The following is a 17,771-nucleotide window of genomic DNA, read 5'->3' as shown; positions in this document are numbered from 1 at the left end:
ATATAATATGTATGCAAAAATTTAATATGTATTGAAGTATAGAAATATAATTTCCTATAAAACGTTAATAGTAAATTTTTAATTTACTATTTACAGCATACAAAGTTTATTAATTAAATAATAACGATATTATACAAAAAATACATCATAAATTTCTAATTTTAAAAATAGAAAATTCTGCATAAAAATATTTTCCTCCTCTTTACTTATATTCTCTTCACTCTGCAAAAAAACATTTCTCAAAATTTTGAATATTGACATTTTTCAAATGGTTTCAAAAATGTTCAAAAAGCATTGAAAATTCTTAAAAAATCAAGTGAATTCTATAATTTTCTTATATAATATCAGTATTTTCAATATCCGAGTCTCCAAAGTCAAATTATTTTCTTTAGTAATATTTTAAATCAATCAATACAAGTTTTATATATAAAAATTCAAATGCATCTAGTCAGCTTGTTAATTTTATTTTTTTGCAAAACGTCAATAAAGTTATTCGTTAAAAATAAATAAAAAAAAAAAAAGAAGAAAAATATGCCGTGATAATTTTAATATAAAATTAAAAAAAAACTGACAAAACTAATAGAAAAAATGCATCAAATATAGAATATATTAAACTAATAATATAGCAATAAATTTTAAAATACATACGAAAGGTTTACAAGATGAAGGCATAAACAAGGAAGTAAATAGTTAACTAACTAAATTTTTATAAATAATACTTATGTACGAGTCAATAAATATCGATGTTATTAAAAACAAACCTATAAAATCACTTTTATAATAACATAAAATTTGATATATTTAACAAATTATCAAACTATAGTAATTTTGTAAAAAGTTCCGAAGGCAACACAGAAAGGAGTCAAAAAATGAATATCAATAATTGTTCAGGACCAAATCCGCCGAATTATATGACTCAAAATTTACAGAGTATAAATCAACCAAATACACCGATTGCAAACAATTACAGTCCTTTTCATGCAGACGTGGCAAATAAGTACCAAGTTACTTGGGATGAGACCATCCGTAGGCCTGTTGTTCATTCTAGAAGTAGAGTTATAATCTGCGAACCTACTGTGAATTGTTGTTGCAACACTAATAATCCACCAAATAGATATTCCGTTCCAAATCAAAATCCATTATTAAATTCTATAAATCAATACCTGAGCAATCAGTATCCTGGACATCTCGGTAATATCGGCCCAACGCAACCGCAATTTGGATCACATCCACATTTTGAGTTTCCCAATCATTTTAACCAGAGCCAGCAATTCAATCAGCCTGCGCATTACAGTCAACCACAACAAGGTAACACTCCTCAGCAGTTCGTCCAGCCTCAGCACTTCAGCCAGCTTCAAAATCAGCAGGGAGGAAACATACCGAACAATGCATTTTCTAATATTAACAACGTGAGTTGCACTCAACCTGGTAATTATCCAAATTTGCAGCACATGAATATGAACGTGCCACAATTTGGACCAGCTTGCCCACTGACTCCCGGCTACAACAACCAGCAAACTTCAATGGGGAGCAATAATTTCGCTGGGTAAGTAAAGATTTCATAAACAACCGTCGGGAACGTTGATTTAATTTTACTCTTAGGATGCACGGCAATGTTATGAACCCAAACCAAATGCTCAACCAACAATTTCAACCGAGTATGATGATAAATCCGGTTCAAAATCAGCAACTTCAACAGCAGCTGGCATTTGAAGCAGAAGCAATACGCTACAAATTGGAGCAGGATAGAATCATGCGAACGCAACAATATCAACTGAAGGTACTAAAATTTTTTGGATTACATAATCATTTTAATTATTGCATCGAAATTGAGAAGATAATTATAGTTTTGTTAAAGAGAAAATTGTGTGTACGTTGTGTATCCTAATCACATATGAAATTGTACTTGTAAATTGTATTATAAGATTGTATAAATAATTCGTAACATTATGGTATGTATTGAACATGTGCTAAGGGGTATTTTAAAAGGCCTCACAAAAAGTAAAATAACATTTTCTACATATTTTATTTACAAGTTATAAATTAATGTTTTGAATATATAAAAAAAAGTTATAAAATTTTAATTTTAGAAGGTGATGATCAGGTGTCTGAAAAATTGGCTTCCGGCCACACCCAAGATTTTAGCCCTCGAATTAAATTAAAAAAGTTTTAAGATACCTCTTACCGTTCGCGAGATATACGCCAAAAACGGTTTCAAATTTTCAAGTTTGAAATAGTTAAACGCCTATATCTCGGAAAATATTCAACATAGGGTCATGGTGTGTATGAATGAAATATGCGCATTTAAAATATGTATCTGCAGGTGCAAAAATTTTTATGATAACTCCAACCGTTCCCGAGATATTCGCTAAAAACCAATCGCTCCTTGTCAAATATTAAAAATGCGTTTTTCTCGAAAACTATTTGAAGTGCGACCGAATTTTTTTAATAGCATTTTCCTTATGTCATAAGGTATCAACATTGTGAAAATCATCAAAATCGGAAACAAAAAATTTTCATCCAAAATCGGAATACAATACGTGACCCTAGCATCATGCTATAATTTCAGTTTTTTCGAATTTATTCGGCAACCGTTGAGAATATTAAAATGCAGTTTTTTTCGCGTTATTCTAGCCCACAAGACAATTCGCCTGACGTTTAATTGAAGCTTCTACGTGCCCGGGAAGTCTGTGAAAAATTAAAAAAACTAACAAATTTTTCGTCCATTTTTTGGGCATTTTTTACTCATGAAATTTTTAAGCGCTCATAACTTTTGAACGATTCATCATAGAACATTGATGTTTTCAGGCGAAATATTCTAAATCAAAAGATCTTTAACCCAGTTTAAAATGTTTTAAGATACCTCTTACCGTTCGCGAGATATACGCCAAAAACGGTTTCAAATTTTCAAGTTTGAAATAGTTAAACGCCTATATCTCGGAAAATATTCAACTTAGGGTCATGGTGTGTATGAATGAAATATGCGCATTTAAAATATGCATCTGCAGGTGCAAAAATTTTTATGATAACTCCAACCGTTCCCGAGATATTCGCTAAAAACCAATCGCTCCTTGTCAAATATTAAAAATGCGTTTTTCTCGAAAACTATTTGAAGTGCGACCGAAATTTTTTAATAGCATTTTCCTTATGTCATAAGGTATCAACATTGTGAAAATCATCAAAATCGGAAACAAAAAATTTTCATCCAAAATCGGAATACAATACGTGACCCTAGCATCATGCTATAATTTCAGTTTTTTCGAATTTATTCGGCAACCGTTGAGAATATTAAAATGCAGTTTTTTTCGCGTTATTCTAGCCCACAAGACAATTCGCCTGACGTTTAATTGAAGCTTCTACGTGCCCGGGAAGTCTGTGAAAAATTAAAAAAACTAACAAATTTTTCGTCCATTTTTTACTCATGAAATCTTTAAGCGCTCATAACTTTTGAACGATTCATCATAGAACATTGATGTTTTCAGGCGAAATATTCTAAATCAAGAGATCTTTTACCTAGTATGAAATTTTTCAAAATACCTCTATATTATAAACTATACTATAAACATTTTTCAGTACAAGTATATTATAAACACTTTTAAGCGTTTCAAAATGATAAATAACTTCAATAACATACATTATTATTATATGCATTTTGGACTTCGCAAATTTTTCGATTTTTTCAATTATCAGGAGCCCACGCGCACTCTAGGTATAATAGTGGCTGTGAGAACGTTTCTCTCATACTCGCTCGCTCGCTTGCTTGTGTGGTTTTTTCTGAGTATCAGGGGCAATGACTATTTTGCTTATAACAACGTGTTTCTCTCTTGTATTCTTCTCAAGACGTTGCGTGCAGGGAAATTAAACTAGTGGGGCGCATGGCATTGTGCCTTAAGGCAAATTGCTGGAACTTCCTGTATCAAAAATTATTATTTTTTTAAAAACGATTATCATTTTTGAAAAAGTTTTACTTAAAAAATGTTAGATTTTTGAGAAACTATACACAATAGACACAAAATTACTTTTTTTGGAAAAAAAATTTTATTGAAAAAAAATGTTTTCTTTATTTTGACATATTTTGGAAATTCTGATTTCAAAACAATCGTACTGCTTTAACTGAGAGAAGAAATGCAAAAATTTTCATTTTCGATTTTCGGCCCATTACTATAACTACCCTACGGGAAGTTAAAAATTGTATTCATACATATTCACATACACAAAAATACATACATTTATAATGTCATTTTCAATTTTTGGACTTGTACTATAACTTACCCTATGGAAAATGAATAATGTTTTTTTATCAGTTCCACAGAAATGGGAAAACGTCAACAACTGATCTACGCTACTACTCTACTCGTTATATACCTGCCGCCTTCACGGTGCAAAATTTACCGACAGACTCTAGATGTTCTTGGATCGATTTCCAAAACTTCACATCATTATCGCCCATGTCACTAGACAAAGAAGATACAAAGCTAAAAGAATTTATATTGCAAACAACGGCCCAATGTCCTTGCACGGGACATCTAGCATTCCTCCAGTCACAAAATACCCAAACGCCAACGAGCGAAAAATCAGATACGGCTAGCCAATACATGGAAACGAAGAATAAAATATCACAGACGATAATTTCGGATTTGATCGACAAAGTTATACAAATCGAAGAGGAGCAACAAACTCAGCAAAAAAAGAAACAACAAACTGAACCGTGCGCACACGTTGACAAATCAACAACAAGTTCAAGGAAACAATATCAACAAAACCCACAAAATTTCTTTCCTCAAATGGAAAGTAGTGATTATCAACGAAGACTATTAGTAAACAATTGCCAACAGCAGCAAGATCAAGATTTATCTTTTAAATGTCAACAGCGGCGTCAACCTTTTGACATTAATACATCAGAAGTGGTAATAAATTGTGATTGTCAACTTCATCAAAAGGAACAAAAACCTGGATATTTGACTGCGCCGGATTATCAGCAAGCAGCCAGCAATTATGGTCAACAAGAAGAATTTTCAGGAGTTTTGCGACCCATCCCCTGTTCAAACTTTGATCAAATAAAAAATAACAATAACCATCATCTAAATCAGCAGCAATTTCAAACAGATTTTCGGTATCAAATGGATGAAAACAGTCGCATACAGCAAGAAACAACAAATCAACTTTTATCGAATAGCCATGAACAAATTAAACAACTGGTTCAAGAGTTGGTTAACATGAATTACCAGACAACTGCTATTAATGGTTTTCAAGAAATTAAGGCAGAGCAATGTAAAGAATCATTAGACCAAGGACAACAGCCTGAGAAAATAGAAGCAATGCAAAATCTAAACAGTGATGAAAACAATCAATGTCAACAAAATGAATTACCCACACAAAACTTCTTTGGGAATTGCTATTGTCCAAGTATCGACAGGCCATGTACATGTCAAGAAAGTCAAACTAACAAACCTTCTACAAGAAGAAAACGTGTATCTTGTTTGTCCAATTCAGATTCATCGAACGAAAGCGATATTGAAGATTATCTATGTAATAATTGACATTAGAATCATTTAAAAACAATATGCCTATTTACTCGAAAGTGTACGTATTTAAAAAAAATGTTTTTAATATAAATATATTTTACATAAACTAATACTGTCATATTTCACAATGTTGCAATCTTATATATAAAAATGAATCGCAAAATGTGTTGGTAAGCGCATAACTCAACAACGTCTCGACCAATTTGGCCAATTCTTTTTTTAAAATGTTCGTTGGTGTCCAAGGATGGTTCTTGCGACCAGAAAAAATCGAATAATTGCCGGGAAAACCCTAAAAACAGCCCTTTTCTTTTTCTCATACAAACGTTTTATAACTAAAACGTAGAATCAATGTGAGCTTTATTGCTATTATATAGTGCTTGTAATATTTAATTATAAGCACTCACTGTATACTCCTTCTAAACAAATATGCGGATTTTGATTAATCTTTCTCAAGTTTGTTAAGGATATTTTCTAGCATGTATGTGATTATAAAGTACTGGGATGTATGTGCAATATTGTAGAAATTAATGGAGAAAATGTAAAAAACGACATGTCATTGTTTGCATTGAAAACAAATGAAAACTATCATCTGCCAAAATTTTCAAATTTGCTTATGAATCTAGACAATATTAGAATATGTATAATAAATTTATGATTATGAATACGAAAAATGAAATGTCTACATTATTATTGCCAAAAAGCAAGTGAGATGTGCCAAAAATTAAAATAATATAAAATACTGTATATGTATGGCAGATTGAATGATACACATATGAACAGGATATGACAAATTATTTCACTTGAAATATGAAATTAAGTATTTATCAGAGTCGGTCCTACCCTTAATGCGAAGCATGAGAAAATTACAAGCGGACGCCCCAAGGGGCTCCAACACAAGATTCGGATAGTAAATTTTCAATATAGTTTTTTTTTTTCAATATATAATTTTTTTGCATCTTTTACTAATCTTTCCACAATATTTTTATAATTTGTCAAAATTTCACTTTAAAAAACAAAAAGGGAAAGTAGTGATGAATACATACAGTTCGGCCCTCACGATATCGATTAGGAGAAGTTTAAGATACAATTTTAGATATCTTGAATAATTAAAAATTAATTTAATTTAATCCAACATGAAATTCCAGTGTTATGTTATGGTTATGGTTATGTTATACCGTTTAAAAGACTTCAATTTCCAATATAGTGTGAGAATTGAGACTCATCATTTTATTTAAAGCAGTTCTACATTTAACATCGCTCATATTATAAATGTATATGCATTTTGGCGTGAAGAGTAATTTAAAAAACAATAATTATTATTTTTAGGTAAACGGTAAATATAAGTATATTATATTAAAAAATTTTAGACATGGGTACAGAACAACGTCTGTCGGGTCATCTAGTACATACAATAAAAATTCGTATGAAAAGAATTAACTCCAATGTGTTTCCATTACTCATACCAAAGTTTGCTACATGAACAAAAAAAACAAAAATAATTTATGACTTGACAATTCAAAATTTCATAAAAATGGAAAATAGCAAAGAAAAAAAAGGAGAAACTGTGTCAAAAATTATAAGGATTTATGATCAGATTTATGATTTTAATCGAAATTCATGTCAATGCACGCAAGTACCTAAAGTTTGCGGAAATATTAAAACCTATTTAATCCCTTACGATGAATTTATTTTGTGAGTAAATTTTTATACTGAGAAATATTTATTTAGTGACTGAATTTTTGATTTTAACAGAAGGGCAGATTTTTGTGTATATTCTTTTTTTGAGTATAAAATAGTTTTGCCCATTTGCTATTTCAATTGAAACTTTTAAAAAAAAAAAAAACATTATTTAGAATATTTTGAGGCTATGACTGTATAAAACAGGTGGTTGAAAGTGGTAATATACCTTTTCATTCTATTGAATTAATTTTTCGAAATGTAGAAATAATATTCTTAATCAATGAGAATTAAGATATCAAGGTTCTAAAAACATACTAAAATATTATGGCCCTATGACAAGTCGTTTAATTTTAAAAATTCATCAAAGTTTGAAAAAAATATGTTAGTCAAAATTTCTTATATGAAAAAAGATAAGGATCTGCAATTAGGTTTGCGAAACAATCGGCCAGGTCATTTCTTTAGAATTGTTTGAATAATAAGTGCTTTTTGTGAAAAATTTTGCAAAAACCTTGCAATACCAAGTTTATGAATTTGTGAATTGAGAACCGTTCCAAAAATTTATTCAAAATAATAATAATAATAACTTTAAAATTGTGTTTTTTGAGAATTTTGAAATTTTTGAACACAAATGACTCTTGAAAAAAATGTGTTTTCTTCAATTTGAAATATTTTGGAAATTTTCAAAGCAATGACGCTGCATTGGCTGCGTAGAGACAAAATATCGAAGCGCGTAAGCGCCGCGTCGCTGTCTTACGGATAAACAACGGGATCCATAGAAATGTAAACAAAATTGATACACCTGATTAAAATCTCCATAAAATATCTTATAATTTGATGTGCATATGTCTAATGTTCATTTTGTGCACCAAATGACATTTCTTTTTCACTTTTTTTTATTCGAACTCCGAAACCGCTAAACCTGCATTTCCAAAAATTTAATCAGTTCTTCATTTTGACAATACAAGTAAAATGTTTTTTGAATCATTGAAATCGAACGCTCCGTTCTCCGATTTTTTTCACACTTTGCTCCGTATCTCCGAAACGGCTAGACCTGCCTTTGTCACAAACTAATCAGCATATCTCCTTATCAATAGGAATCGAATGTTTTTTGAATAACTGAAAACGATTAATTTGTGCTCCCGAAATCGTTGACGAAAATTTGTATCCGAACACACACACACACACATTCATTTTTCTAAGATATGCCAAAATGTTCAAAAACCTTTGAAACGCGAAGCAGAAATTTCTATTTCGATTTTTGAACGATTACAATAACTTACCCTACCGGAAGTTAAAAATTGGTAAAAAATATAAATTAATTATAATAGGCTTAAATTTTTATACGCACGTGTCTGTGCACTACAGTTAATATAATTACAGTTAATTTAAATGTGTTTGAGAGATATCAATTGGAAATCACAATGTTTAGATTTAATTGGAAGCAAAAACTTGATTTTCGAAATAAACCGTAGAAAATTTTATCTAAATATCTGAATCTCAATTTCGGTTGATTAAGTCAATTATTATGCCACTTTCAACTAGTTCTTTCAATTAGACCACATTCCACAATTCCTGATTTTGAAAACTGGAGTTTCGAGCGATTGGACGAATGCATGACACAATATTATAGATTCACAGAGGAAATGTTGATGGTATTTTTCAACCAAGTTCAAGAAGTCAATTGTCGAGAATTCATCGTTAAAGAGAGCGAGCAATGCGTAATTATCAAACCAAATCAAAAGTTTCTAACAATTGTTCTTATCAATAATTCAACAATTTCTCAGATGGTTGAGCTAGATCTAATGCTGCATGAACAAAAGATCTTCCAAACACAGTTTGATGAAAATTTGGATTGGATCAATATCATTGCAAACGAAGTCGATTCAAAACTTACAATTATTGAAAACAAAACAGAAGTTCGGTTCATATATTCGCCTCCTGATTGTGAACGAATGCACATGTTAGTAAGAATTATAATATGAAAAAGATTTATAATATTTTATAAATCATATTTATAATATCATACTAGCTGACCCGGCAAACCTTGTTTTGCTAAGCAAAGTATATTTTAAACCATTTCTAGAGAATCAAAAAAATTAATACTTTTAGTGTATAAGGATGTGTTGTTTGAATACTATATAAAATAAGCTATTATAAAAACAATAAACCCCATTTGTTTGTCTATATTTTGTCAATACAATCAAACTGCAAGTTTTATACACTTTCTATAGAAAACATGGTATAATCCAATCTAAGTCTTCAATGTCTTATTCTAATTAGAACGTATTTTACAAAATAATTTTTAACTAAAGCTAAAAAACTACCAACGAAAGAAAATACTTTGATTATGGATTTTCAAAAATTACCGTTTATCTCCCGGTAGCAAAGTCATAAGAATCAAGGTTATAGCTGTTTGTACATCATTTTCCCTCTACTTTCAAATATTGTTGTTGAACTACGCTTAATTTTACTGATTTTTGACACATCGGTGGTGGGCCTTGTTAATCCCGGACCTTCATATATTACTATTTATTCTTCGACAAATTCTGGTAAATTATAACTGGAAAAATGTTATTCGACAAAATGTCCCTTTGATCGATACCAAACTTAGGTTCTGAATTTAAATAACATAAATAAAAAATAATATAACCTAGAAAATGTTTTATAAATACCAATGAGTATATAATTATACAAATGAGATCTTTCAGTGTTTGAGAAAAATATGATTTGCAAAAAAAGAGTGCTACAACGCCAAAAAATGCATATTCATATTAACTTTTCAAAAAAGTTGATATTTTCAGTTTCTAGTAACATTAACGGCCCATTTAATAATGTTTTTGTGTATAAATAAAACTACAAACAAAACTACTTACTACAATTTAATCATAATTAAATAATATTAACGTAAAACATCCTATTAAACGTAATTGAATATCATATGTCAAAAACGTTTGACATTTGACGTATTAGCCACCGTCCATTGTTTTATTCAAATTACGCTTCTACAAAAATTTTCAAACTAAAAATGTAAAGTTTGTACGCTATTTTGAAATAATATCTCCCCTTTCCGACAACCTACTGATTAGCACGAATTGTTCAAGACTAAGACTGGCCAAATCGGTTTAGCCGTTTTCGAGTCTTAGCGGATCATTTTATCGAGCTCCATTTTTATATATAAGAAATGATTGTGTTTATTTTAGATATGGAATTCCACTAATGATTGAAAATGATTTTCGAGAAATGAACGATGATATTGAAAGTCTCATACCTTTGGTTAATGCCCAATACGACAGTGCAGATCCGGTAAATAATTACTTTTACTTGTTAAATTATTATATGAATTTAATACAATTTACTAGTAATGTGCCAAGTCGAATCAATAATTGACAAACTGATTGGAATCAGATGATTATAAGACAGAAGGCTGGAAGCGATTTCGTACATTAATTATTAATATTATTACTTAAGGACCGATTAAGGTCGCATAAGAGACGAATGTTGTAGCAAGGCCATGTTACGCTCTACCTTCCGTACATTATGCTACTGAATCATACTGTCAAAATGTCATGTATTTGCTGTGCATTCTGGCGTTTTGGACATAAAATGCAGTCCCGGATTTCCACCTTGTGTCCCGGATTTTTCTACAAGTGATATTTGTCCCGGATTTAGAACTTTATCCCGGATTGTCCCGGGTTTTTGAAAAGTATAAGTCTAAATTGATTCTTCGCTCTTACTTGATAATAAAATTATCAACTACCATTGAAATATCTGAAAATGTTATGTACAACTATTAAGCTTATATGGAAAAGGTGGATTAAAATAGCCTCTCACATTCATAATTCTGAACTTTCATTTTCAATTTTACGAATATTAACAAAAATTATGAAAATGAACGTCTTGACTGCCTGGAATAATGCAAATAAACGTGAATTATTTTTAAATAATTATGAAATAAATTGAACAAGATTTTATAAGTTTGCAAGATAAAAAAAGCAAATAAATCCGAAAATATCAAATGAAATATAACATATAATCGAATAATAAAGTTCTTAGTAATTCTGATTTTAAAAAATTACTCATTTAAAGAAGGCGGATTTCTATTAAATTCTTAATTAGTATTTGTTATTTTACAATCATATTAATTTTTTTTAGCATCCATCCTCTTCCCCCTGTCCCGAATTAGCAGAATTTAATAATACCGTCCCGGTTTTGACTCGAAAAGATATGGTCATTTTACTATTATCTAACATCGATATTTTTGATATTTGTGCGGTTTCTAGGTTATGTTTTCTATCTGATAACCTGAGAAATACGTCTGACGGTCTGACTGCATATGGCTTTCGTCAATATTTAGTATGGAAAGTTCTTCATAACATGGCTTGCCATAATATTTTTCTGTTATGCGGCAGAACCGGTATATCGGTATACCAGTATTGCTTTCCCTAATTAGAATAAAAAAGAATCGAGTCGGCGCATCACTACAATCCAAATAATCAGATTAACTAATTGCATCAAATTTGCATCAATAATTCTTTATATAAATGTATTTTATAGGTGACACAATTAACAAAAATCTTATCATCTTACCTTGAAACATTACAATGGCTCGATGGCAAGCAGGTGATAATCCTGGAACAGTTGTCCTATATTCGAAAACTTAATGACTTGATAAATATGCATCTGGAACCAATTTGCAATACTTTCAGATATTGATAGTCTCAACCTAAAAATATCAATGACAACTATATAAATTGTATGAGTGAGTAGTAATATAACGAGTTGAATAAAATTAAAATAATATTGTATTGACAAATGTTGAATTAAGTCTTAATAATTCGTAATGTAACACGAAAAAAATATTAAAATAATAAAATACATTTTAATTATTTAATTTAAATTATTATTTAATAAAACATTGAAATTTCATTATGAAGTGCCCCATTGTCAGACAAGTCGCAAAAATATCAAACGAGTAATTTTAGTTGTTTATAAAAAGTTACTTATGAAGTTAAATATACAAGCAATATATAAAAAACTTACAAAAAAATCACTTACCTATATACAAGCCAAAAAAAAAAGTTTGCCTTGAATTTTTATATGCATCTCACAAATTCCATTCTTGTTTATTTCTAAACCTCGATACAAATTTGGGAGTTGTGCATTTTTCGTCCACGATTTCTGGCGCACGAATCAACCGATTTGAATGATTCAGAAAACATTCGATTCCTATTGATAAAGAGATGTGCTGATTAGTTTTTGGCAAAGACAGGTCCAGCCGTTACGGAGATACGGAGCAAAGAGTGTAGAAAATATAAATCGAGTTCTTGCTGAAACATTTTGTATTGACGAAATGATAAATTGATTATATTTTTGGAAAGACAGGTCTAGTGGTTTTGGAAATACAGAGGAAAAATACATATTTGGTGGTCAAAAATGAACATTAGACGTATGCACATCAAATGATCAGATATTTGATGCAGTTTTTGAAAATGAGCACTAATTTCAAGTATTTCTGTACCAAGATTTTCAAATTTTAAAATTCGCTCAAACAAATATCAAAATTTTCAGAATTTTTGTTTCAAAATTTTCAATAATATACAAAGTTTTATACTTTAAATATAAATTTTAAACTTACATTTTAAAACTTCATATATTTCATATGCATTATTCTAATTGTGAAGAATGAAATGAAATTAAAAGAATATTATAAAGATAGATAAATAAATTAGACCAAAGTATGAATGTAAAAATAAATGATATAAAATGTTTATAATGACCTGAATAATGACATGTATAAAATAATACTATTGTATAGATGTTTTGTACGATCTCTCATACCAGACATTTTGTTCTGTCTGAGAAATTTAAAATTTATATTTTCAATAAAAAATTAAAAAAATAAATAAAAAAATGTATCCACAGATAGATGCCTCAGTCGGCATATTAATGTAAACATTCTCAAGTTTTTTTTGCGATAATATAAGCTATATAATATGAGCAATAACATATATAGTATTTATAATAATCTATTTGAAAATATTTAAAACAATTGTTATTGATCATTGATCATTGCTGATACATACCCTCGAGTATGTAATTCTGGTACGGAAAGTTTCAGCAATTTGCCTTAAAGCACGATGCCATGCACCACTAGTCAAAAACAAACAAACTTCACCTGTCAAGAGATCATAAATAATTATGAACATATTTACAGTATACCTAATACTATCTGAATATAATATGCATTGCACTTATTTTAATTGTCAATATTACCAGTATTTATTTTAGTTACATTCATCATAGTTCTGCCAGAGATGTTGCCTTCTTGATGATTAATTGAAAAAAGAGTTCCAGTAAGGTACCAAGGTCCATTTTATACTTGACAGTTGACCCTTTGCACGTACTGAGGTCTTCAATAGTCGGGTGGCTGGTATTCCTCTCTACTACTATCATAAAATAGTAGGAGAGCTAGTGTACCTGCATGTAACAACCTACCCTCAAAAATTGTAAATATTTTTATCTTAAATATACATTTATACCTGGCAATTGACCCTTTCTACGTATTGAGGTCTTCAATAGTCAGGTCACTGGTTTTCCTCTCTACTACTATCATAAAATAGTTGGAAAGCTCGTGTCCCTGCATGTAATAACCTAGAACCTACCCTCAAAAATTGTAAATATTTTTATCGTAAATATAAATTTATACCTGGCAGTTGACCCTTTCTATGTATTGAGGTCTTCAATAGTCAGGTCACTGGTATTCCTCTCTACTGCTATCATAGAATAATGAGAGAGCTGCTGTTCCTTGCATGTAACAACCTAGAACCTACCCTCTAAAATGTATGAATATTTTTATCTTAAATATGTATTAATCATATAATGAATGTTAAATTAAAAATGTGTATTAAATAAAATAACTCTTAAGATTAACTATGTTTATATTCTAGTTATAATAGGATTTTACAACAGAATTTCACACCACATTTGTTCACTTTTAATAATCTTAAAGGTTAAATATAAATATATATATTGTATGCGTTAAAATGAATCAATTATAATACTTTAGTTTTTATATTTAATGGGCAATAATAATCAAACATTTATTTACAACATTATGTACATGCATAATTATACTTATTTCGATAATTATATTAATAGTAATTAAGTTAAATTTATACTCAATCAACGGAGTGTTTATAATTTTATTATCTTACCTATGATGTTGCCATGTTTCAAAACTTAAGAGTTTACAAGTCTAATGAAAATGAAAGATGGATAATGGACCAATTTTTTGATGAAACAGAAATGTAATGGTAACACTATGTTATGGGTCTATCTTCGTATGAATTGGTAGTTAATACTCTATGCAAAGCAAATACAAAGCTCTTTAAGAAGATAGACTCGTAACATAAGGTTCCCATAACATTTCTATTTTATCCGAAAATTGACCACTTAAATTTCAAAAAATTCTTTTACTACCAAAGAAATTCTGTATCTTCTTTTATCACATTAGAAATAAAATAGGTTTATTGTATTTGTGTTTCTCGCATTCAAAACACAGTTTAACTGTGTTGTCTATTTAGGCACAGGCCGCCTAAATGCACATAAAATAAAATAAAATTATATTTTCTAAAAATATAAAATTATTACTACTATTCTATAATAAATCTAGTATTGCAAAAAATTTGCTACAGCCAGAGTACAAATTATGCTTTTATGTGAAGCCTAAACAAAGTAATATTTACATGTACATGTATGTCACATGTACATACGGTTGCTCTTAAAATGGATATTTTTCAATTTCCTTGCTCCCAAGGACTCAAATGCTTCCAAATTGATAAAAAACCATTCTCTGAAAGTTTTAGCTCTTAATATTAACTTTTAGATAGTGCGCACTTTAAACAAAATTTCTCAGTACTTCTTCTTATGTAAATACTTATTTTATGAAATCTATCAAATTTGTGTTGTATTTTTTTATTTTATGATCAAAACAAGCAAATATAATGTTATTCTTAAATTTTTGATTCACTTGTCGCTGAAATGAAATTTTTCCCAACTTTGGTTGGAGTGCGGACTATGTTAAAATTAATATTAAGAATTAAAACTTTCAGAGTATTTTTTGTAACAATTTGAAAATATTTAAGCCCCTGGGAGCAAGGAAATTCGAATACATCCATATTGAGGACCACCCTAATGTACAACCATCACAAAGACTTGGAATCAAAAATGTTAGAAACAATATATATTATATGGTTTAATACATATTACTTGAATTTTTTGTTTAGGCATCAATAAATACAAAGTCCCTCGGCCCTGACTATGACAAACCATTATATATATATATATATATATATATATATATATATATATATATATATATATATGTATATGTATTTATATGAATATATAAAATATATTACTATGTACTTAAGATTATAACAAAACAGAAATAAAAACAAAATTATTAACATCACACACATATGTAGCATTATAGTTACATAATACGTTCTCAATATAGTTAAAAATAATTATTTATCGAGAATTTGCCTTTCAAGTAATTCAAATTTATTTATAAATTTTCTAAAATTCCGTTATTTGATTTTATAAGCCTTAGAAAATATCTAATACCAAATTTCGAATAGTTACTATAAATCGTTTTACTTGCAAATTATATAAAAAATTGTGCTTATGAAAAAAACATTTATACAAAAATTAATGTTGAAATGTATAATGAGGAAAAATATACTTACCAAACCAGGACTTTAAATACTAAAAATAGTTTCAACAAACTATTTTTTATTTATATTTTTTTTAACTAATTTTAGTCTTAAGTTTTTATTTTTGTCCTGGTTTGGTATGTATATTTCTTATCATTATGTATTTCATCATTAATTTTTAATTACATGTTTGTATTAATTGTATAAATGTATTTTAGTTTTGATGAATCATGATACACATCAAGAATCGAAACGTATAATTGATGAAAAATGTTTCTTTCAATCTTTGAATAGAAAGTTAATCATTTCAAATTTATATATAAATTTATTGATTAAACAATATATTTCTTAAACGGGTATCCATCCAGATAAACTAATTTATGGTTCCAAAGACTGTAATAGTATATAGATAACTATATTTCCATACGTTTCGGATCCCAATTTGACTCTTCTTCAGTGAACAAAACACAAATTATTGAGATACAGAACACAAAAAAAGAGTCACTTTTCCTTGAAATTATTAGCTTCATCTATTTTTTTTTTCAGAATTAAATATTCTTAATTCTTTTCACTAATATGATTGCTGTAGGAAAATTATTTTCCCTGATTTTAGTGTTTTATGTGATTTTAGTGTACACTGAAAAAACATTCAAATTAGGAGTCGAAACGTATGGAATTTTACTTAAATTATTTTTAGAAACATAATTTAGTTTTTCTTTCTATTATTATCTGGACTAATGCATTTTTGACAAAGTATTTTGTTTAATACAGTCAAAACACTCCAAATAAAAAGCAATAAATAATTAAATATTCATCATGCACGTTTCGGCACTGTGTGTGTGTCTTCATTCAGCATGCTTAACAATTTTTGAAAAAAAATTTAAAATATTTGTTTTAGAATTTGTTAAACTGAACGTACAGTGTCAAAACATACATGATAAATAGTTGATATTTTTTTTGCTTTTTATTTAGAGTATTTGGCAAATTAACATTTCAAAAAATACCTTATATATGCATATATATATATATATATATATATATATATAATATATGCATATATATATATATATATATATAATATATATTAATAATAGAAATGCTTAAACTCAAAAACAGCTGAACCGATTTGGCCACATTTAGACTTGAAATATTTGTGCTAATTCAGAGATTGTTGGAAAGGCGAGAAAATATGTCAAAACAGTCTAAAAACTTTACATTTTTAATTTAGAAGATTGTGTAAAAACGTAATTTGAAATGAAACAATGGATGGTGGCTCACATGTCAGATGACAAATTGTTTTGAGAAATTTTGTACCATTAAATTTAATAGGATGTTCTAGATGAATCTTATTTCATTATTGCAAAAACAAATTTATACGCAAAAACATTCGCAAGTGTTATTAGAAACTCAAAAAATTCAACTTTTTTGAAATGTTTGAAACGACAATTTTTGGATTCTCTAGAAGTTGTTTACAAATACCTTCTTATATGGTAAAACGTTCGCCGGGCCAGCTAGTATATATTGATATGTAACGAACCACCTTGTTTTATAAAAACTTAAAATTATGTAAAGGTTTCAGTTAGCAGTACTGAATTACTATAGTATCCTAATACTTTTGTGATTCCTGCTTCTGTTAAAAATGTAAAGGATCAAAATAGGGTAGTAAAACCCAATAATAATCATCGTAGGGCTAGTGAACCCACAATTGACAATTCAGATGAAATTTCGAATATAAATTGATAGATGACTTAACAAAGACTTATGTGATTCCTCCCAGGACAGAAACGACAGTTTCATTTACGACCGATAAAGTAGGTGAACTATTTTGCGAATCTGCTGAAATCCTAGA

The 17,771-nt window shown here is 28.9% G+C and overlaps 1 long non-coding RNA gene across 1 annotated transcript; it reads right to left on the bottom strand.

The window, feature by feature from the left end:
* Window positions 1–195: 195 nt before the first annotated feature.
* On the bottom strand, window positions 196–12,395 carry LOC113368370. The gene is made up of 3 exons (XR_003366388.1): window positions 12,261–12,395; window positions 11,793–11,928; window positions 196–222 (listed from the first exon to the last, which is right to left on the bottom strand). It is a non-coding gene; the product is annotated as an uncharacterized LOC113368370 (long non-coding RNA).
* Between the last annotated feature and the right edge of the window lie 5,376 nt (window positions 12,396–17,771).

The sequence above is a fragment of the Ctenocephalides felis genome, unplaced genomic scaffold, assembly GCF_003426905.1.
Source record: "Ctenocephalides felis isolate EL2017-DRISC unplaced genomic scaffold, ASM342690v1 CF-g0.4_SCAFFOLD_01170, whole genome shotgun sequence".
Taxonomy (NCBI): Eukaryota; Metazoa; Arthropoda; class Insecta; order Siphonaptera; family Pulicidae; genus Ctenocephalides; species Ctenocephalides felis.
Note: the sequence above shows the minus strand (reverse complement) of the source record. Positions and strands in the feature narration are given on the sequence as shown.